We start from the raw sequence: 21,888 nt of genomic DNA on the forward strand, positions 1-21,888 counted from the left end.
ATTTTAATATCCATGTTGATAATGAAAACGATGCATTGGGATCAGCATTTATAGACATTCTGAACTCTATTGGTGTTAGACAACACGTTTCAGGACCTACTCATTGTCGAAATCATACTCTAGATTTAATACTGTCACATGGAATTGATGTTGATGGTGTTGAAATTATTCAGCCAAGTGATGATATCTCAGATCATTATTTAGTTCTTTGCAAAATTCATATAGCCAAAATTGTAAATTCTACTTCTTGTTACAAGTATGGAGGAACCATCATTTCAAACACAAAAGACTGCTTTTTAAGTTATCTTCCTGATGTATCCAAATTCCTTAGCATATCCAAAACCTCAGAACAACTTGATGATGTAACAGAAACTATGGACTCTCTCTTTTCTAGCACTTTAAATAAAGTTGCTCCTTTACGCTTAAGGAAGGTTAAGGAAAACAGTTTGACACCATGGTATAATGAGCATACTCGCACCCTAAAGAGAGCAGCCCGAAAAATGGAGCGCAGCTGGAGGAAAACAAAACTAGAGGTATTTCGTATTGCTTGGCGGGAAAGTAACATATCCTACAGAAAAGCATTAAAAACTGCTAGATCCGATTACTTTTCTTCTCTTTTAGAAGAAAACAAACATAACCCCAGGTATTTATTCAATACAGTGGCTAAATTAACGAAAAATAAAGCCTCAACAAGTGTTGACATTTCCCAACACCACAGCAGTAATGAGTTTATGAACTACTTTACTTCTAAAATCGATACTATTAGAGATAAAATTGCAACCATTCAGCCGTCAGCTACAGTATCACATCAGACAGTGCACTATAGACCCCCTGAGGAACAGTTCCACTCATTCTCTACCATAGGAGAGGAAGAATTGTATAAACTTGTTAAATCATCTAAACCAACAACATGTATGTTAGACCCTATACCATCTAAGCTCCTGAAAGAGGTGCTTCCAGAAGTCATAGATCCTCTTCTGACTATTATTAATTCCTCATTGTCATTAGGACATGTCCCCAAAACCTTCAAACTGGCTGTTATTAAGCCTCTCATCAAAAAACCACAACTTGACCCCAAAGAACTAGTTAATTATAGACCAATCTCGAATCTCCCTTTTCTGTCCAAGATACTAGAAAAGGTGGTATCCTTACAATTATATTCCTTCTTAGAGAAAAATGGTATATGTGAGGATTTCCAGTCAGGATTTAGACCGTATCATAGTACTGAGACTGCTCTTCTTACTGCTCTTAAGAGTTACAAATGATCTGCTCTTATCATCTGATCGTGGGTGTATCTCTCTATTAGTTTTATTGGATCTTAGTGCTGCGTTTGACACAATTGACCACAACATTCTTTTGCATAGACTTGAATACTTTGTTGGCATCAGTGGAAGTGCATTAGCATGGTTTAAATCGTACTTATATGACCGCCATCAGTTCGTAGCAGTGAATGAAGATGTATCCTATCGATCACAAGTGCAGTATGGAGTACCTCAAGGCTCAGTACTAGGGCCGCTACTCTTCACGCTTTATATGTTACCCTTGGGAGATATCATCAGGAAACATGGTGTTAGCTTTCACTGTTATGCTGATGATACTCAGCTCTATATTTCTTCGCAGCCCGGTGAAACACACCAATTTGAAAAACTAATGGATTGCATAGTCGATATAAAAAACTGGATGACGAGTAATTTCTTACTGCTAAATTCTGAAAAACAGAGGTGTTAATTATAGGACCTAAAAACTCTGCTTGTAATAACCTAGAACACTGTCTAAGACTTGATGGTTGCTCTGTCAATTCTTCGTCATCAGTTAGGAACCTAGGTGTGCTACTTGATCGCAATCTTTCCTTAGAAAGCCACGTTTCTAGCATTTGTAAAACTGCATTTTTCCATCTCAAAAATATATCTAAATTACGGCCTATGCTCTCAATGTCAAATGCAGAAATGTTAATCCATGCATTTATGACCTCAAGGTTAGATTATTGTAATGCTTTATTGGGTGGTTGTTCTGCACGCTTAGTAAACAAACTACAGCTAGTCCAAAATGCAGCAGCAAGAGTTCTTACTAGAACCAGGAAGTATGACCATATTAGCCCGGTCCTGTCAACACTGCACTGGCTCCCTATCAAGCATCGCATAGATTTTAAAATATTGCTTATTACTTATAAAGCCCTGAATGGTTTAGCACCTCAGTATTTGAATGAGCTCCTTTTACATTATAATCCTCTACGTCCGCTACGTTCTCAAAACTCAGGCAATTTGATAATACCTAGAATATCAAAATCAACTGCAGGCGGCAGATCCTTTTCCTATTTGGCGCCCAAACTCTGGAATAACCTACCTAACATTGTTCGGGAGGCAGACACACTCTTGCAGTTTAAATCTAGATTAAAGACCCATCTCTTTAACCTGGCAAACACATAACATACTAATATGCTTTTATTATCCAAATCCGTTAAAGGATTTTTAGGCTGCATTAATTAGGTAAACCGGAACCGGAAACACTTCCCATAACAACCTATGTACTTGCTACATCATTAGAAGAATGGCATCTACGCTAATATTTGTCTGTTTCTCTCTTGTTCCGAGGTCACCGTGGCCACCAGATCCAGTCTGTGTCCAGATCAGAGGGTCACTGCAGTCACCCGGATCCAGTACGTATCCAGACCAGATGCTGGATCAGCACCTAGAAAGGACCTCTACATCCCTGAAATTGAAGTGAAGTGACATTCAGCCAAGTATGGTGACCCATACTCGGAATTTTTGCTCTGCGTTTAACCCATCCCAAGTGCACACACACAGAGCAGTGAACACACACACACACTGTGAGCACACACCCGGAGCAGTGGGCAGCCATTTATGCTGCGGCACCCGGGGAGCAGTTGGGGGTTCGATGCCTTGCTCAAGGGCACCTAAGTCGTGAAAGACAGCGGAGACCAGGACAACTAGAGCCCCAGATACAGATCCCCTGTAAAGACCTTGTCTCAGAGGAGCACCAGGACAAGACCACAGGAAACAGATGATTCTTCTGCACAATCTGACTTTGCTGCAGCCTGGAATTGAACTACTGGTTTCGTCTGGTCAGAGGAGAACTGGCCCCCCAACTGAGCCTGGTTTCTCCCAAGGTTTTTTTTCTCCATTCTGTCACCGATGGAGTTTCGGTTCCTTGCCGCTGTCGCCTCTGGCTTGCTTAGTTGGGGACACTTCATCTACAGCGATATCGTTGACTTGATTGCAAATAAATGGACAGACACTATTTAACTGAACAGAGATGACATAACTGAATCCAATGATGAACTGCCTTTAACTATCATCTTTGCATTATTGACACTGTTTTCCTAATGAATGTTGTTCAGTTGCTTTGACGCAATGTATTTTGTTTAAAGCGCTATATAAATAAAGGTGACATTGACATTGACATAAAAATGTATAGCCTGAATGCACTGTAAGTCGCTTTGGATAAAAGCGTCTGCTAAATGCATAAATTGTATTTCAATTTATTTATTTAATACTGTGTGTGATTACCTGGATGATCTATGAAAAGGGCTTCGCGCCCTTCTTGCCACTGCCCGCCGAAACGGGTGTGGCCCAACCTATAAAAAGAGCTCGAAAAGGCTGACTCACCTGATTTTTCATCTCTTCAGCGAAGCTCACGCATCGCTGGATCACGAGGAAGCAAGCGCCGTCTGGAAGAGCATATCAGCAGGACGAGCCACCCTGAAGCCGCTGGCATCGCCGCCTTCCACTGCCGTTCCTGCTGCGCTATCCGGCACCCATATCCTTCACATCCTTGTTCTGTTATATCCTGTGTGTGTGTTCGCCCTGCGACGCACATTCACAAAAGAGCTGCGTCTTTTTAAAGATGCCCTCGTGCGGCTCGTGCAGAGCCCCGCTCAGCGAAGGAGATCGTCACGTCATCTGCGTCTCCTGTCTGGGTGAGGACCATGCAGCGCTCGCGCTCGCTGACGGCGGATGTCCTCATTGCGAGTTAATGCTCATGGTGACTCTGAGGACTCGCCTGGCATCCTTCTCGAAGCCTGCCACATCCGCTGCGCCGCAGCGCCGTAAGAAGCGCCGCTCGCAGCGCCTACCAGAACCGCCTCCAGCTCGGCCGAGCTCGCCGGTTCCCTCCGCTTCGCCGACCTCCCCTGCATCGCTTCCCGATGCTCAGCATCCGCTGCTTGCCGACGCGTCATCTGAGGAAGTGGATCTCAGGCCCGCGGCGGAGGAAGAAGACACGTGCTCTCTGCTTGCTTCGGGCAGTGAGGGTTGGATGAGCTCCGTGGATCTCGCGCCCGCTGCTCAGAGGCCCAGCAGACGGGGGGATATCGATAAGGAGCTGATGCGTGTACTCTCGCTGGCCGCGGCGAGCCTCGGCCTCGAGTGGTCTGCACCAGCGCCCCCTTCACGTTCCCGGCTGGATGGTAGCTATCTTCCGGATGAGCGCTCTTCCTCAAGCTCAAAGCACGCCCCTTTTCTTTCTGAGCTTCACGAAGAAGTGGCGAAAGCTTGGGACGCTCCATTCTCGGCGAGAATCCGCTCATCTGTTTTGCCAGCATTCTCCACACTAGACGGTGCTAAGAACAGAGGCTACCTGTCACTTCCGCCGGTGGAACAGGCTATAGCAGCGCACCTTTGCCCGCCCTCTGCTGGACGGCGGACTAAGGCGGCGTTGCCATCCAAAGCCTGCCGCATGACGTCATCGCTGCTCGCACGGATATTCTCTGCTGCTGGGCAGGCTGCGTCTGCGCTACACACCATGGCTACGCTACAGATTTTCCAGGGCGATCTTCTCCGCAAGCTGGATGAGATGGGACCTGATGCGATCTGTCTCGCGGATCTGAGGAGTGCTTCGGATCTCTCCCTCCGCGCTACTAAGTCCGCTGCACAGGCCATGGGACGGGTTATGGCTTCCGCTACCGTGGCATTTGTGGCTGATGCTTTCTGACATCAAGGAGTCTGAGCGTGCTGCGTTCCTTGACGCGCCGCTAACACGCGTCATGTGGTTTCTGTAAAAACGAAACCCGTGCACGCTCGTCCGGCCACGGCCGATGGTGCTATAAATGCAGTGACGATGCCCACTACCCAGTGCCCATCTCCACATGTAAGCACAGCCCTGCACACAGGGCTAGCGCACATAAGATCGACACAGATCGGTCGAGCGCGCCGCATAGTAAACGTGCCCACTTCCCAGTGCCCACATACACTATGTCACATACGGCGCGGGGCTTCTGTAAAAACGAGGCCCGTGCAAGTACATTCTGCACAGGCAGACAGCGAGTTGAAAGTGGTAAATGTGCACACATGCAGCCCACGGTTACTCGCTGATATATCGAGTCCCACGGGACCCGCTCAGCCTCCCCCCAGTCGGTTAAGCGCCGGAACGGGGACGGGGAAGAGCGATCTGCCCACTGGGATCACCGCGCTCCCCGCCTCAGATGCGCAGCACACTCGAGCGCCGCCGTTGCCCAGTCAACAGAGCACGCTTCGCATCCAGCCCTTAGCCATTCATGCAGATGCATGGTCAGCGCTTCCAGGGGTTTCGGATTGGGTGCTAGGCATTATAAAGAGAGGCTACTCGCTACAGTTTTCTCGACGCCCACCGCGCTTTTCAGCGCGCGTCGAAACTATGGTCAAAACAGAAGTAGCACACATACTTTGGGCCGAAATATCAAAACTGTTGAGCAAAGGGGCTGTAGAGCCTGTGTCTCAAGCTCAAAGCGAGGGGGGGCTGTACAGCAGATACTTTCTTGTGCCCAAGAGAGATAGGGGTCTCAGGCCCATACTGGATCTAAGACAGCTAAACAAGGCATTGATGAAACGCAGCTTCAAAATGCTCACGACCAGGAAGCTCCTCGCGCAGATTCGCAGAGGGGACTGGTTCATGTCAATAGATCTGAAGGACGCCTATTTTCAAATACAGATAGCGTCAAACCACAGGCGATATTTGAGAGTCGCCTTCGAGGGCCAGGCATACCAGTTTACAGTCCTACCATTTGGCTTGTCCGTAGCTCCACGTACGTTTATGAGGTGCATGGATGCAGCGCTCGCTCCTCTCAGACTCAGAGGCATACGAGTGCTGAATTATTTGGACGACTGACTGGTTCTGGCCCGATAACGAGCGGAGCTCATGGACCACAGGGCCCTTTTACTCGATCACCGCGAGAAGCTCGGCCTCAGTGTCAATTGGGCGAAGAGTTAGCTGAACCCCAGTCAGACGATCCTGTTTCTGGGTATAGTTCTGAACTCGTGTTCCATGACGGCGCGGCTGTCAGCACAGCGCGCGATGGGCATTCAGCGTGCAGCGAGTTCTTTCCGCTGCGGCGCGACCGTGTCGCTCAAACACTGTCAAAAGATGCTGGGTCTCATGGCCTCAGCATCTCCGGTTCTGCGGCTGGGCCTGCTCCGCATGTGCCCCCTGCAGTTCTGGCTGAAGGCTCGGGTGCCGCGCAGAGCGTGGGCGTCTGGCCGGCTGCATTTCAAGGTCAATCAGAGCTGTGTTCGGGAAAGGGAGCGCTGCTCAAAGGCAGACCGTCCTTTGGCCTATGGTCAGAACGGGAAAAGCTCCATCATATCAACTGCCTGGAAATGCTGGCAGTGCAGAACGCGCTGACGCGCTTTTGTCCCCATATCAAGGATCACCACGTCGTAGTCCGTTCGGACAACATGTCCGTGGTGTCCTACATAAATCGCCAGGGCGGTCTCGGGTCCCGAAACCTGTGCAGGCGGACGGAACGCCTCCTGGTTTGGGCTCAGCGCAACGTGCGCTCGCTGAGAGCAGTGCATGTGCCTGGACTGCAGAATCTGTGTCCAGACAGGCTGTCCAGAGGCAACGTTCCTACGGGCGAAGGATGGAGACTCGAGTCTTTTTTCCCTGTCAGGGTTTTAAGAGCTTATGTGTCTCGCTCTGCTGCCTTTCGGGCAGACGGAGCAGCTGTTTGTCTCGTTCGGTGGACGTTCCAAGGGAATGGCTGTTTCGAGACAGACTCTATCCAGATGGATAGTTGACGCCATAGCGTTAGCGTACGCTTCCAGGGGCCTTCAGTGCCCGTTGGGCGTCAGAGCACACTCCACGAGAGGCGTCGCCTCGTCATGGACGTGGTCTACTGGGATCTCCTTGCAGGATATATGTATGGCGGCAGGTTGGGCCTCGCCGTCTACATTTATCAGGTTCTATAACCTGGAGGTCCCCGCCTTGCAAGCAAGGCTGTTGTCAGTATAGTCGAATCAGGGCCCTGAGGGGAATTCTGAGTTCACGAGCGCTATGCGCTGCCGACTGTTATATGGGCAGTATTGCGTAAGCCCCTCATTGCCACATTGGTCAGGCCTTGCCTCGGCTGTGTGATGTCATATTGCCGCATCTACGGATGCTGCTAGATATAGGACGGAGGGCTTTTTCCCTTTTCTGTCCTGGACTCTCTGTGAGTCCCTCAGGTGACTGTGCACTGTAAATCCTGGGCGTTGCTTCAGGTTTATTGGTGTGTGATCCCTGCGCGCACGGCGTTTTACATTGGGTTCCCGTAGCGTCTTAGCTGAGACGCAGTACGAGAGAGCTCTCGTAAGAGAACGTACTCGGTTACTAAACGTAACCTCGGTTCTCTCTAGAAGAGTGAACGAGTACTGCGTTCTCTGCCGTGCGTACGATTCACTCTGGTTCGCTTCGGCGATGAAATAAATCAGGTGAGTCAGCCTTTTCGAGCTCCTTTTATAGGTTGGGCCACACCCGTTTCGGCGGGAAGTGGCAAGAAGGGCGCGAAGCCCTTTATTATTGGTCTGATGTTGCATCAGCCTGCGCTCGTTAGGCTGTGCAGTTGCCGCAGAACAAGCCAATGAGCGAACGAGCCGTCTCGCCTATGGCTGTGTACTGCTGCAAATGCGTTTTACAAAAATACAAAATTAAGGATAATTTTTTGCTTCAGTATTTCGTGAAAAGAGACTTTTCCCATAGCGTCTTAGCTAAGACGCAGTACTCGTTCGCTCTTCTAGAGAGAACCGAGGTTACGTTTAGTAACCGAGTACATTTTCTAGCTTCTTTTGCATATTGGAATCCTTTCCAGCCGGATTCTTTTCACTCTGAGGACCACTATGGGACTCAAACACAACTTTTAAAAAAGGTTCAAACATTCACTGATGCTCCAGAAGGAAACACAATGCATTAAGAGCCGGGGGGAGAAAACTTTTTGAATTTGAAAATCAAGGTGAATTGTACTTAATTTGTCCTCCAGGAAATATGCAAGTATCTTCTGTTGCTTCTGAAGGGCAGTACTAAAATAATAAAAAATAAAAAAATAAATAAAAATAAGAAGATATCTTTATCCTGTTCAAAAGTTCTCACCCCCGGCCAAATATATATCAGAATCAGAATCAGAATCAGAATGAGCTTTATTGCCAGGTATGTTCACACATACGAGGAATTTGTTTTCGTGACAGAGCTCCGCAGTGCAACATAACAGCGACAGAACAAAAAACACAATAAGGAATAAAAAATACAAATAGGTGGGTAAGGATTGACAATATACAAATTGACAATGTATGGCAGGTATATTAAAATGAGCATTTATGTATTTACATGTATATTATGTGGAAAAATTTTAACTGTACGCTAAGTATGTGTGTTGGATAAATAAGTGTATGTGTATATAAATATAAATATAAGTAGTGTAGTGTGTTCCATGTATGTACATGTATATTATGTGGAAAAATTTTAACTGTACGCTAAGTATGTGTGTTGGATAAAAAGTGTAGTGTATATAAATATAAATAGTGTAGTGTGTCCCACAGTTATTATCAGCTGTTCATAAGATGGATTGCCTGAGGGAAGAAGCTGTTCCTGTGTCTGGTCGTTCTGGTGCTCAGTGCTTTGTAGCGTCGACCAGATGGCAACAGTTCAAAGAGGGAGTGTGCTGGATGTGAGGGGTCCAGAGTGATTTTAACAGCCCTTTTGCTCACTCTGGATAAGTACAGTTCTTGAATAGATGGGAGGGTTGTACCGATAATTCGCTCAGCAGTCCGGACTACCCTCTGTAGTCTTCTGAGGTCAGATTTAGAAGCTGAGCTGAACCAGACAGTTACTGAAGTGCAGAGGATGGATTCGATGATGGTGGAGTAGAACTGTTTCAGCAGCTCCTGTGGCAGGTTAAACTTCCTCAGCTGGCGAAGGAAGTACAACCTCTGCTGGGCCTTTTTTACAATGGAGTCAATGTGAATGTCCCACTTCAGGTCCTGAGAGATAGTGGTGCCCAGGAACCTGAATGACTCCACTGCAGTCACAGTGCTGTTCATGATGGTGAGTGGGGGGAGTGCAGGGGGGTTTCTCCTGAAGTCCACGATCATCTCCACTGTTTTGAGCGTGTTAAGCTCCAGGTTGTTGAGACTGCACCAGACAGCCAGCTCTTTAACCTCCTGTCTGTAAGCAGACTCGTCACCGACCTGAATGAGGCCGATGAGTGTGGTGTCATCTGCAAACTTCAGGAGCTTGACAGAGGGGTCCTTAGATGTGCAATCGTTAGTGTACAGGGAGAAGAGCAGTGGGGAGAGAACACAGCCCTGGGGAGCTCCGGTGCTGATTGTATGGGTGCTGGATGTGTATTTTCCCAGCCTCACTAGCTGCTGCCTGTCTGTCAGGAAGCTGTTGATCCACTGACAGACGGAGGTGGGCACGGAGAGCTGAGTTAGTTTGGGCAGGAGGAGGTTTTGGGATGATCGTGTTGAAGGCAGAGCTGAAGTCCACAAACAGGATCCTCACATAGGTCCCCGGTCTGTCTAGGTGTTGCAGAACATAATGCAGTCCGATGTTTACTGCATCGTCCACAGACCTGTTTGCTCTGTAGGCAAACTGAAGAGGATCTAGCAAGGGTCCAGTGATGTCTTTCAGGTGGGCCAGCACCAGTTTTTCAAATGACTTCATGACTACAGACGTTAGAGCCACAGGCCTGTAGTCATTTAGTCCTGTAATTTTGGATTTCTTTGGGATAGGGATGATGGTGGAGCGTTTGAAGCATGAAGGGACTTCGCACAGTTCCAGCGATCTGTTGAAGATCTGTGTGAAGATGGGGGCCAGCTGGTCAGCACAGGATTTCAGACAGGCTGGTGTAACGCAATCTGGGCCTGGTGCTTTTTTCCTTTTCTGCTTCCGGAAGACCTGGCGCACCGCATCCTCGCTGATCTGTATTGCAGGTGTGGGGGAGAGGGGGGATGCAGGAGGTGTGAATGGTGAGAGCGCTTGATTGGAGAGGTGTTCAGGGTGGGTTGCAGGAGTTGTGAGTGGTGTAAACAGTTGTTTGGAGAGGCATTCAGGGTTGGTTGCAGGAGTTGTGAATAGTGTGAATGGTTGTGTGGGGAGGTGTTCAGGGCAGGTGATGGGTGTTCTTTCAAACCTGCAGTAAAACTCGTTCAGATCATCTGCCAGTCGTTGATTCTCCACAGTGCTGGGGGGTGGTGTCTTGTAATTGGTGATCTTCTTTAGGCTTTTCCACACTGATGCGGAGTCGTTCAAAGTGAACTGAGTCTTTATTTTTTCAGAATAATTCCTCTTTGCCACTCTGATCTCCTTTTCCAGTGTGTATTTAGCCTGTTTATACAAGACATTGTCCCCCTTCACGTAAGCATCTTCTTTGGCCTGACGGAGCTGTCTGAGTTTTGCAGTGAACCACGGTTTGTCATTGTTGTAATTTAGTTGAGTCATGGTAGGAATACACATATCCTCACAGAAACTGATATATGATGTTACGGTCTCTGTGAGTTCATCCAGATCGGTGGCAGCAGCTTCAAAAACACTCCAATCAGTGAGATCAAAACAAGATTGTAAATCCTGCTTTGCTTCATTAGTCCATCTTTTTACAGTCCTTAATACAGGTTTAGCTGATTTTAGTTTCTGCCTGTAGGTCGGTATAAGATGAACCAGAAGGTGATCAGAACGTCCCAAAGCTGCTCATGAAACAGAGTGAAATGCATCCTTTATTGTTGTGTAACAGTGATCCAATATATTACTGTCTCTTGTGGGACAAGTAACATGCTGTCTGTATTTTGGCAGTTCACGGGAGAGATTGGCTTTATTAAAGTCCCCAAGAATGATTAAAACAGAGTCTGGGTGTTGTTGTTCTGTCTCTGTGATCTACTCAGCAAGTTTCTGTAAAGCTGAGCTCACGTGCGCTTGAGGAGGGATGTAAACACTAACCAGAATGAACGAATGAAACTCCCGCGGCGAATAGAATGGCTTGCAGTTAATGAAGAGCGTTTCGAGATTTGAGCAGCACGTCTTCTTTAACACAGTTACATCTGTACACCACCATTCATTGATGTAAAAGCATGTCCCGCCGCCGCGCGATTTCCCCGTTGATTCTGCGTCGCGATCCGCTCTAAACAGCTGAAAGCCCGGCAGATGGAGCGCGCTGTCCGGTATGGTGTCATTCAGCCAAGTTTCCGTGAAACACAGAGCAGCAGAGTGAGAGAAATCTTTATTTGTCCGAGAGAGCAGAAGCAGTTCGTCCGTTTTGTTGGGTAGAGAGCGGAGATTTGCCAGATGGATGCTAGGCAACGGCGTTCGAAATCCGCGTTTTCTGAGTCTCACGAGCGCACCAGCTCTTTTTCCCCGTCTGCGCGTCCTCTTGAAGCATGTGATCAGCGCAGCCGCTCCGCCGACAAGAATGTCCAGCAAAACATCAGAATAGTCGAAAACCGGTGAAATATCGGGAGATGTGTGTTGCCGAATATCCAGCAATTCGTCCCTGGTGAAACTGATTGCAGGAATATAACTAAAGACAGGACAAACTAACAAAAACAACTGCAGAGCACGTCACGGAGGCAGCCATCCTGTATCAGCGCCACTCGTCTATATTATAGTATAATATAGTATTGCTGTTAAGAAAAACATAATACTGAACAAATGAGCAAGTGCTCTAATCCTTGGTCCAGCAGATGGCTGCAGGCTTAAGCATTTGAATATTAATGTCCCCCGGTCCACTTCACCCTTCTCTCAGTCATGGCTCAGTTCTGCTGCTCTCTCTGGATGGAGCTTTCCCCCACCAGCCCTGCTTGCTCTGGTTTGTCAGATCTCCTTGAGTCTGCTGGCCCTAGTTCTTGTACCTTAACACAGCGAGTCTTCTGGTCGTCAAGGAGAATAATCTGCAGTAAACACTGTTTCCTCATGGGTTAAAACACAGAACACAGCCTGTAAATAGTTTCACAGAGGTGTACATCAATATCCACAGTGGCTGATATTGATTTAACGTGTCTGATGTAAAAGTGAGGAAAAGGCTTTGACGTTTCAACACCCAAGTCTCCATCTCATGCACACAAAAGGTTGAAGGATTGCTGTGCTTGCTGACATTACTTGTCAAACTCTTTACATGCTTTTGTCTGTAGATCTAGCAGGTTCTCGTTTGCACTGCTACATTGAGTATTAGAAATGTCTCTTGCTGTTTTCCAGTAGCTGGAAAGCACATCTGTCCATGGATCTGCAGTTTAAGGGAGAAGGGTTGACTAATGCACCTATCTCGAGCTCTCCTGCGCTCTTTAAATGGTTGACAAGATTGATCACATCATTCTCGGTGCAGCACTCTAAATGAAAAGCAGGTTTAATTTCATGAAGCCAGAGGAGAAGGCTCTAAAAGTGACTCTTACTGCATAAGATATGAAACATGACGCTTAATTTTAAATGGTTGAAATCTTTTCCTGGAAAACAGCGTAAGCCCATGTTTTTTTGTTTTGCTTTTGTATAAGGTTTGCAGTAGGAATATTTCAGCTCAAATACTTTTGCTCAGGCAAAAACATGTTGTGATTCCACAGAAAATAATTTTGACTCATCTTCCAGTTTGAAAAATCAAAGAAAAAGGTTTGCAAATCATGCAAATGATTCCAATTCCAAATTATGCAAATGAAGTTAAAAGTAGATAGGTGAAGCACTTAGCTTTTATTTTCAGTGGAGCTTCTTTTCTAGGTGTATAAACCTTGTTTGCTCAGTTTAAAGCTGTGCTGCCTGGTATCCATGGGCGGAGTTAGACTTTGTATCAACATATAATCTGGAACATTTTGCATCTTAAAGTCGAAATACTGTACACTATACCACCTTCTAAATGCAAACACTAAATATAATACACTTTAAAAAAATTCTGAACACAATAAACTCATGTAGAAATGTGTCTCATTGCTAGGAGATGAACAACAAATTAAAAAACTACCTGTTCTAAAATCATCTCAAAATGTAAAATGTTTAATATCTTGTGTGTGGATGGATTCATAGTCTGATCAGAATTAGAATCAACTCAGTTTTGATATACATTTGGATATATATATATATATATATATATATAAATATATATATATATTGAGTGTTATTTGATGGTATATTTAACACGACAGAAGAATTTTAAGCTCAAACTGAGCAAAAAATATTGCTGATAGTTATAGCAAGTTTTGATCATGTTGATTATTTAGAGACATTATCAATTATGATACATTAGGGTTAAACAATTAAAAAGCTATCAGTGACATTTAGTTTTTACCCGGGATCCAGTTTACCTAATTAGCCAATAATGCCACAATATCAAACTGGAAAAAAAAAAAAACACCTTAAATAATTGGGTTTCCTTTTAACTATGACCTATATGAAGACCATGATACTGTCTACGGCTGAAACAAAGTTTTTATTTATTTATTATTATTTTTTTTTTTTTATAAAGACTGCTTATACTTTTGAAGCATTTTGTGCATGATTCGCGAGACCTGACTGTGACATTTCTCACATACCAGAGGTGTCCTCTGCTTAGATGCACACGCAGCCTCTGAAATCACACTTAAGACCTTCTGAGTCTTCAATCTCCAGTAGTAAAGCCACCAGATTCAGTCAGCGAGATGCATGAGAAGCCATGTGATGTCAGCCAGTCATGATAGAACACTGGGAGTGTGAAAGTGTGTGAAGGTCACCTGTTTAGACACCTTATTTCCAATATAATATTTATTTTAATGGCCACTCACGGCTATGCAAGGCCATAGAGATGGTCTCTGAGGAGAGCTGTCATACAAATAACACTTCTAACTTCAGACGTTCCTGCCAATAGCATGTGTGAATATCGGATTTAAAAGTATTAAATGCAGAGTTGCATTTGATTGTAACTTGCACAAGTGGTATATAGAGCAAATAACCTTTAAAATCAAACCTTTAAACATGTGAAACACACAAACACCATGCAAAATACACAAACGCTGCACACATCTCACACAAACACATTGCTGCCTGCAAGTCATCTAGGGAGCACAAGAAGTCCTTGCTTTTTGACCCAACAACTTTTTTTTTCCCCCTACAGCCTTACATTTATTTGGAAACAATTAATCATTCCTGACTCCTCAAATCTGGCTTATATGGCAAACATCACCTTATTAGTCAGTGGAGCAGAGGCACCACCAAGTGGACAGATATGTGATATACATTATAGACGCACAGGAAATTGTTCATAAAAAAAAAAAAAACTTTATATTGACAATATTTTTTTAAATTCGCCAAGAAATCACACTAGTTAGGTCCATATCTATTAGCTTGGAAGTCATATGTATCCTAGTAACATACAGAGCAAGAAAATAATAATAATAATAATAATAATAATTCGAATTGTAAGGTCTTCCCCTTCCAACTTTTGTCAGCTGTTTTAAAATGGGATTGTGTCCCATTCATATTTTGTTTTTTAAGAAATGTCAAATGATCTCTAAAAATATACATATATTGTGAACCCACTTAAAGACTTATTTAGTATTATTTTGAAATATTTTTTTTTTTTAGAATTTCTGTCGTATGTTAATGTAAAAAATCTAGTGTAATATAACATGTTCGTTTGTTTGCTGGTTTTATTGTATTTGTTATACTTGCATTTTTTTTTATTATTATTATTACTTTTGCCATGGAAATAGACCTAAGATGCTGGCATGGCATTTAATAATAATATACCACTATACATGTGTTAGCTCTCAAATGAAGGCTGTAGCTAAAATAGAGAACACTGTCACTTCTGTCCGCTTCTACACTCTAAGAATTTGTTGTTTTGTCACCTGCAGCTCACTGTGAGACAGCTGAGGGTGCAGAATTGCTTCTGCCTGGCCATCAAACACCCCATAGTGAAAGACTGACGGAAATCACAAGTCCACACTTTGTTGATTTTGTTTTGCAAATTTTGAAAAGAGCCATGAGAATATTTATATATGTTTTTTTTACTTACATTTAACAATAATATCTTTAAAGGGGTCTTATGATGCAATTTAATTTTTTTCCTTTTTGGAGTGTTACAAGCTCTTGGTGCACAAAGAAGATTTGTAAAGTTGCAGAGATTAAAGTCTCAAATCCAAAGAGATAATCTTTATAAAAGTTAAGAATCAAGATGTGGGAAGATTTGAAAATGGGAAGAAAATAATTTCTTAAGGATCATGTGACACTTTATACTGCAGTAATTGCTGATGGAAATTCAGCTTTGCATAACAGAAATAAATGATATTTTTAGGATATAAAACGAAACCACTATTTTATATTGTAATAGCATTTTGCAAGATTACTATTTTCACGATTCTTGATCAAATAAATGCAGCCTTGATGAGCATAAGAGACTACTTTAAAAAGCATTATAAGTCTTACTGATACCAAACATATGACCAGTGGTATATACTTACCAAAATCACAACAACTAGTATTTTTGTTGTAAATAAAATATTTTATTTAATTTGTCCACATCCTATTCCAGAGGTTTAAAATAAGTTAGAAGTGGTTTTGTTTCTTTCTTTTGACGTCACCAGTGTCCTCTTTCTCTTGGGTTGATTTTGTTTGGTTTTTCTTTATTTTTCTTTTTTCTGAGATAATTGTACATATTGGTTGTCTCTTTAATGATTTATATTTTTTTAAATATATTTTGTAGTTATATGGATTCTTTTCACTTTGTATAATAAATCACTTTCGCTGGCAGTTTGTGTCCCTGCATTGTCTCTTACTGTCAGTTTACAGATTTGCCACAAATTAAATTTTACTCCTTTTACCCCTAGACCATCATAAGAGTGCCTACATGTGCCTACTGTACTGATAAAAAAATATTTTGTGGTGAAGTAAATACTACATAAAAACAAATGTAATTTCTACATTAAATAATTACGTTTAGGCAAAAGTTAAAACAAATTATGTAAATTCTGTATTACTAATCAATTTAAGCTTGTAGAAATTAAAGTCTGAAATTATAGGCATATTTTACTTGGAATTTTGTTTGTTATGTTTACAAGGATTCTTTAAGTAAATATCAAAGTTATGATCTTGTTTTTCCCATCATGCCCTGGGGCATGAATAATTAAAAAGGTTAAAAATGTCACTGTTTTCGTTGTATTTACACTGTTTTATGGTTGATTTTGTTGTTACTGTAGGTTTAGTAACTTACTGTTTTGTGAACTTACTGTTTTGTGACTAACCATTGATTGTTATCGTCATTGTGTATGGTGTACTAAGTATTGAGTATTGTACTGAGTGGACATATTATTTTCAAAGGACCTTGTTTGAGTAAATTATATAAACGATAACTTGAAGATTGCGTATTTAACAAAGTAACTAGATATAACTAGATGTAACTAGCTATTACTCATCAAACTCTAACTGGCCATGTTAAATTTACTCAATTCCTTTGCTAAATGTACCTAACTTAATTTAACTTAACTTAATTCAAAACTTAAATTTTACAAAGTGAATGTGCCCATTTTTGTTTTATTCCTGACCTCCAGATGTTTTAACAAAGGGGCTCACTATAGCTTTATTGCTCAGTCAGCTGGGTTCTGGTTCTCAAACCCCCCAAAAGGTTGTTCTACAACATTGCATACTCATTGATCAGACATGCAGACATGCAAGGCCGGAAGTCAACAGCACATAAGTACCAGAATGTAAAATGAATTATTTTACGCATTTAAATGGTTTCATTTTTGTTTGTACTTTTCAAATTAATTAAAAAAATAAATTAAAAAAATTGTGCATTTATATAATTGTATAATTATAATTATAATTGCACTGTGCTCACATTTACTTGTGCATTAAACAACAAATGAAAAATACATATCAGCTTGCGCCTTATATTGTGATCTGGAATTGCAGAATATATTTTAGTACATGCATTTTAGAGACGTTCTGAAATGTAATGCATACATGCATGCACAGATTGCAGCTTTAATTGCCTTTTTGGTAATTTCATGATGACAGAACTACGTTGTATGCTCATAGTTTCTTGTGCGCTTATTTATGATAACGCGATCAGAGCATGCACCGCATATTAGTGTAAAGTTGAAGAGTATGTGCTATGAGCACAGTAAAATCGTTGACAGGACAGGAACGTTTGTTTTAATGACATACAGCCTTAACAACATCTCATCAGACCGCAGTTCCCCTTTAGGAACTCGAGCTGCTTCCGAAAACGCTATGGGAATGTCCTTCAGAGTGACCAGCTCTGAATAATATGTGAAATCAGTCTCATGAATGGGCGTGATGTCATTGTCAGGTGACGTAGTGTCAAGGAAGCTATAAAAGCATGTGAGGTGGAACGAGCGTCAGCTTTTTTGTTATTCAGTGAAGCTCTGTGTGTGTGTGTCAGTCACTATTTGTTTTGTGAGTCTTATTTAGTGTTGTTTGTCCACTGAAAAGCTCCATTATATCAAACCTCAGTCAAGAGAAGTTTTGGGCTAAAGCAGGCAGCGTTCAGGCTGTGTGTTTTCCCTGCCCGTGATAATATATCGGGGTAGAGACAAATGCAGTGTGTTGTCTGCTTGAGAGCGAAGCATGCAGAATCAGATCTCGAGGGATGGATTTTGGGGGGGCAAAATCCTACTAATACCGGTTCTTCCTTTGGCCTTGCATTCTCACCCCACACTTTCACGATTTAAGCAAATGGTGCAATGATTGGTTGATATTAAGTCAATAAGATTGGATGGCGGTTCAGCATTGAGATGTCATTCTCGCTCACAAGAAAGACCTGGGGTTAAGACTTAATGCCAAGAAAGGTGTGCTTTCTCCAGTACAGAGAACCACTTATCTGGGCATGGTGTGGGATTCGACCACGGTGCAGGCACAGATGTCTCCTGTTCGGATCGAGTCGATCCTCACCGCAGTCAAGAGAGTAAGAGAAGGCCATTCTCTTACTGTATATATACTGAAAAGCTGTATATCTGTATATATTTAAAGTTTTTAATGAAATAAGAGTTTGTGTCTGCTTATTCTATTAATCAGTTTTAGAACTATTAAAAGAAACCACATTTTCCATATTTTATTTTTGGGGTTGAATCCATCTGTGTATCATTTGCTCAGTGCTCATGCACTGGGTTTGTTTTCTGAAATGATGCATTGTATGGCATCATGGTGTAATTGATTTCTCACATGTTGTTTCTTTATTAAAATATACAGTCGGATCCAAGAGTATGAAATTTCTTAATAATAAAAAGTGTCATAAGATGTTATGACCTTTTTTCCCCAAACTGACATTCATTCTAGACATAACACATGTCTCAGCTTTCATATATATATTTCTTTTATTAATTCATTTTTTATATATTTATTTTTTGTGCCTCAGAGGTGCGTTTCCAAAAAGCAACTATGGTCGCAAGTTCCGTCATTACAAGTAGAGTTCAATGGAACTTAAGACCAAAGACAAAATTGCAGATTTTGCGTTATGATTGGTCAGATCGCCTGTTAGTCATACTCAGGTGAAGGGTGAATCGTGTTCATTCCTTTTGCATGTCCTCAATCTGGCAACCCATGTGAAGGTCGAGTCTGAGGAAGAAGGAAAGGGAGAAACAACTATCACAAATACTTTGGGTTTCCGCTGCAGTACCCATTTGAAAAATTAGCTGTCAATATTATACTGCACCATTAAAATAACAATTACAGTTTAGACTACTACTTTTTGTACAGTGTCCAGTATCACATTTAAATGTGTAATTGCTTGTGTGTACTTATGTTGGACTTGTCTCTGATTTCATGTGGGTTTAAAGGGATAGTTCACCCAAAAATCTAAATTATGTCATTAATAACTCATCCTCATGTCGTTCCAAACCCGTGAGACCTCCGGTCATCTTTGGAACACAGTTTAAGATATTTTAGATTTAGTCCAAGAGCTCTCAGTCCCTCCATTGAAACTGTGTGCACGGTATACTGTCCATGTCCAGAAAGGTAATAGAAACATCATCAAAGTAGTCCATGTGACATCAGAGGGTCATTTAGAATTTTATGAAGCATTGAAAATAGATTTTGGTCCAAAAATAGCAAAAACTATGACTTTATTCAGCAGTGCCTTCTCTTCCGTGTCTGTTGTGAGACCGTTCAAAACACTGCAGTGTAGTGATATCCGGTTCGCGAAAGAATCATTCGATGTAACCGGATCTTCTTGAACCAGTTCACTGGATCGTCAACTGAATCGTTTAAAATGGTTTGCGTCTCCAATAAGCATTAATCCACAAATGACTTTTTTTTAATGCTCATAACATTAGCACAGAATCAGTTAAGAATCACCAAAAAAATCAGTTCGGTTCAGACGCTTTGTGTTTCGGTCTGTTTCATGCTGAATCTCACATGCGCAATATCATCAGCTCCTCGGTTCTCGAATCGGACGCGTCTGACAGAAACTGTTCTTGACTCGTGAATGAGTCTATTGTTTGTTATCTGGCTCGGCTCGGTGTTCATCTTCAGTTCTCTCTTCACAGTAGTTCAGTCAGTGTACTGTTTGAGTACATGAATTACTCTGGGATATTGGTTTGTTTTGACTACAAGTCATTTGTGGACTAATGCTTATTGGAGACGCGAACCGTTTCAAACAATTCAGTTCAATTTGGTGAACTGGTTCAAGAAGATCAGCTTACATCGAGTGATTCGTTTGCGAACCGGATATTACAAACTGCAGTGTTTTGAACTCGCTCACAACAGACACGGAAGAGAAGACAATGCTGAATAAAGTCGTAGTTTTTGCTATTTTTGCATCAAAAAATTCTAACTGACCCTCTGATGTCACATGGACTACTTTGAATATGTTTTTCTTACCTTTCTGGCCATGGACAGTATACTGTACACACAGTTTCAATGGAGGGACTGAGAGCTCTCGGACTAAATCTAAAATATCTTAAACTGTGTTCCGAAGATGAACGGAGGTCTCACGGGTTTGGAACGACATGAGGGTGAGTCATTAATGACATAATTTAGATTTTTGGGTGAACTAACCCTTTAAATATCAACTACCATGGTTCTTGTTATTATAAAAGAATGGAACATGTAGTCATTTGTTTAAAAATAGGAGCTACAGACACATGGTGATTAATTAGACAGTGTGCTGCTAATTAAAATCCAAAAAGGATCCAAATAAATAATTTACCCAAAAGTCTTATAATATTATTTAAATAATATTTTATATGAACAGAAAATTACAAATGAAATGTTATCGGTGATGTGTGTAATCTGTGTTCTTCAATGTGACCCTGATACATTCAATATTCCAGCAACTGCCCTTGTTCTCTTTTTTACATTCTGTTCACACAATGATTTTTTTTCTATAGTTTGTGCATGCCATGTTGTGAAAATGCTGATAACAACAGGTTCAGTTTTAATTCAAAATTTTAATTTTGGGATGAACGGTTCCTTAATTTTGATGATGAAGAATGTTATAAACACTTGACACTTTTTTTCATAGAAAACATGATACGGGAAAATGAGGATTCATGATTTAAAATGGTTAATTATGAAAACATATTCAGCTTTCTCACTATCATTTAGTGTCTCTGCAGTACTTGTGAGTCAGGACAGGCTGAAGAACAAAACCTGATAGTCAGAGCCGATCAGCCCTATACGCTCACTACGCAAGCTGCGTAGGGCCCCGCAAATTACTCAAGGCCCCGCCTCCTCCTCGTGTCACAGCGCGTCACGTCACCGTCAATTAATGTTTACAACATCCATGACAAAATGAAGCGAAACTATCCTCTGGTCACGACAAGAGGGGAAAAAAAAACCCATGAAAGTGAACTGCGGGAACAACAATCAGGTAAACTTGTCTTCTCTCCTCTCTAAGTTTGAGGTCAGCAAAGTAAAGTTTATACTTGAGTTTATGTGCATTTCTGTTGTCTTTTTTCGGTCTTCCTAACCTAGCTGGGCAGGCAGGCAGTGCATCTCTTGCATCACTTTGTGCCTGACAAAAGTGAGAGTAAAATACAATTATTTATTACGTTTGTTTTTGATAAACGACAAAGTGCAACGGTGTTTGTTTACTGCAGCTCGGAAAAGATAACCGCGTCGCGTGTTATCATGCGTTCATATGCGCATGCACGAAATGAAATGCGCATTTTTCAAGCAGAAATATATGTGGAGACCAGACAGACTGTACAATATATGGGCGAGAATGATGGCACTCCTCATCAAAAGTGCACATTATACATACATACTTTTAAAACAAGACACTGATTATCTAGTCTCAGTCAATGTGTAGTTAAAAACGCTATACAACTGCACTGCACTAATTATGCAAGATGGAAAGCAATGTATTGATAATTTGACAGTGATTGACTTGATTTATAGGCTATATTGAATTTAAAATGTTGATTAGCTGGACATACTGGTCAATGTGTGAATGCACATCCCTCAGTTAATAATAACCATAAATAAAGAATTGCTTCTCCATATATATTACAAAAATAAAAAAAACCTTTAACATGCTATGGCAAGCCATTTTAGCTTTTATTCATTCACAGCTTATGCATTTTTGATATCAAGCATTACATTTTTTTACTATTTGCAATGTGAATTCTTGATTATTTTTACTAATAGTTAGTCAATAATAGCTAATACTAATAATATTAATACTAATAGCTAATAGTAATACTTAGTTTCATTTTTATCTACCAATGTCTATTT

The sequence above is a fragment of the Carassius carassius genome, chromosome 29, assembly GCF_963082965.1.
Source record: "Carassius carassius chromosome 29, fCarCar2.1, whole genome shotgun sequence".
Classification (NCBI taxonomy): domain Eukaryota; kingdom Metazoa; phylum Chordata; class Actinopteri; order Cypriniformes; family Cyprinidae; genus Carassius; species Carassius carassius.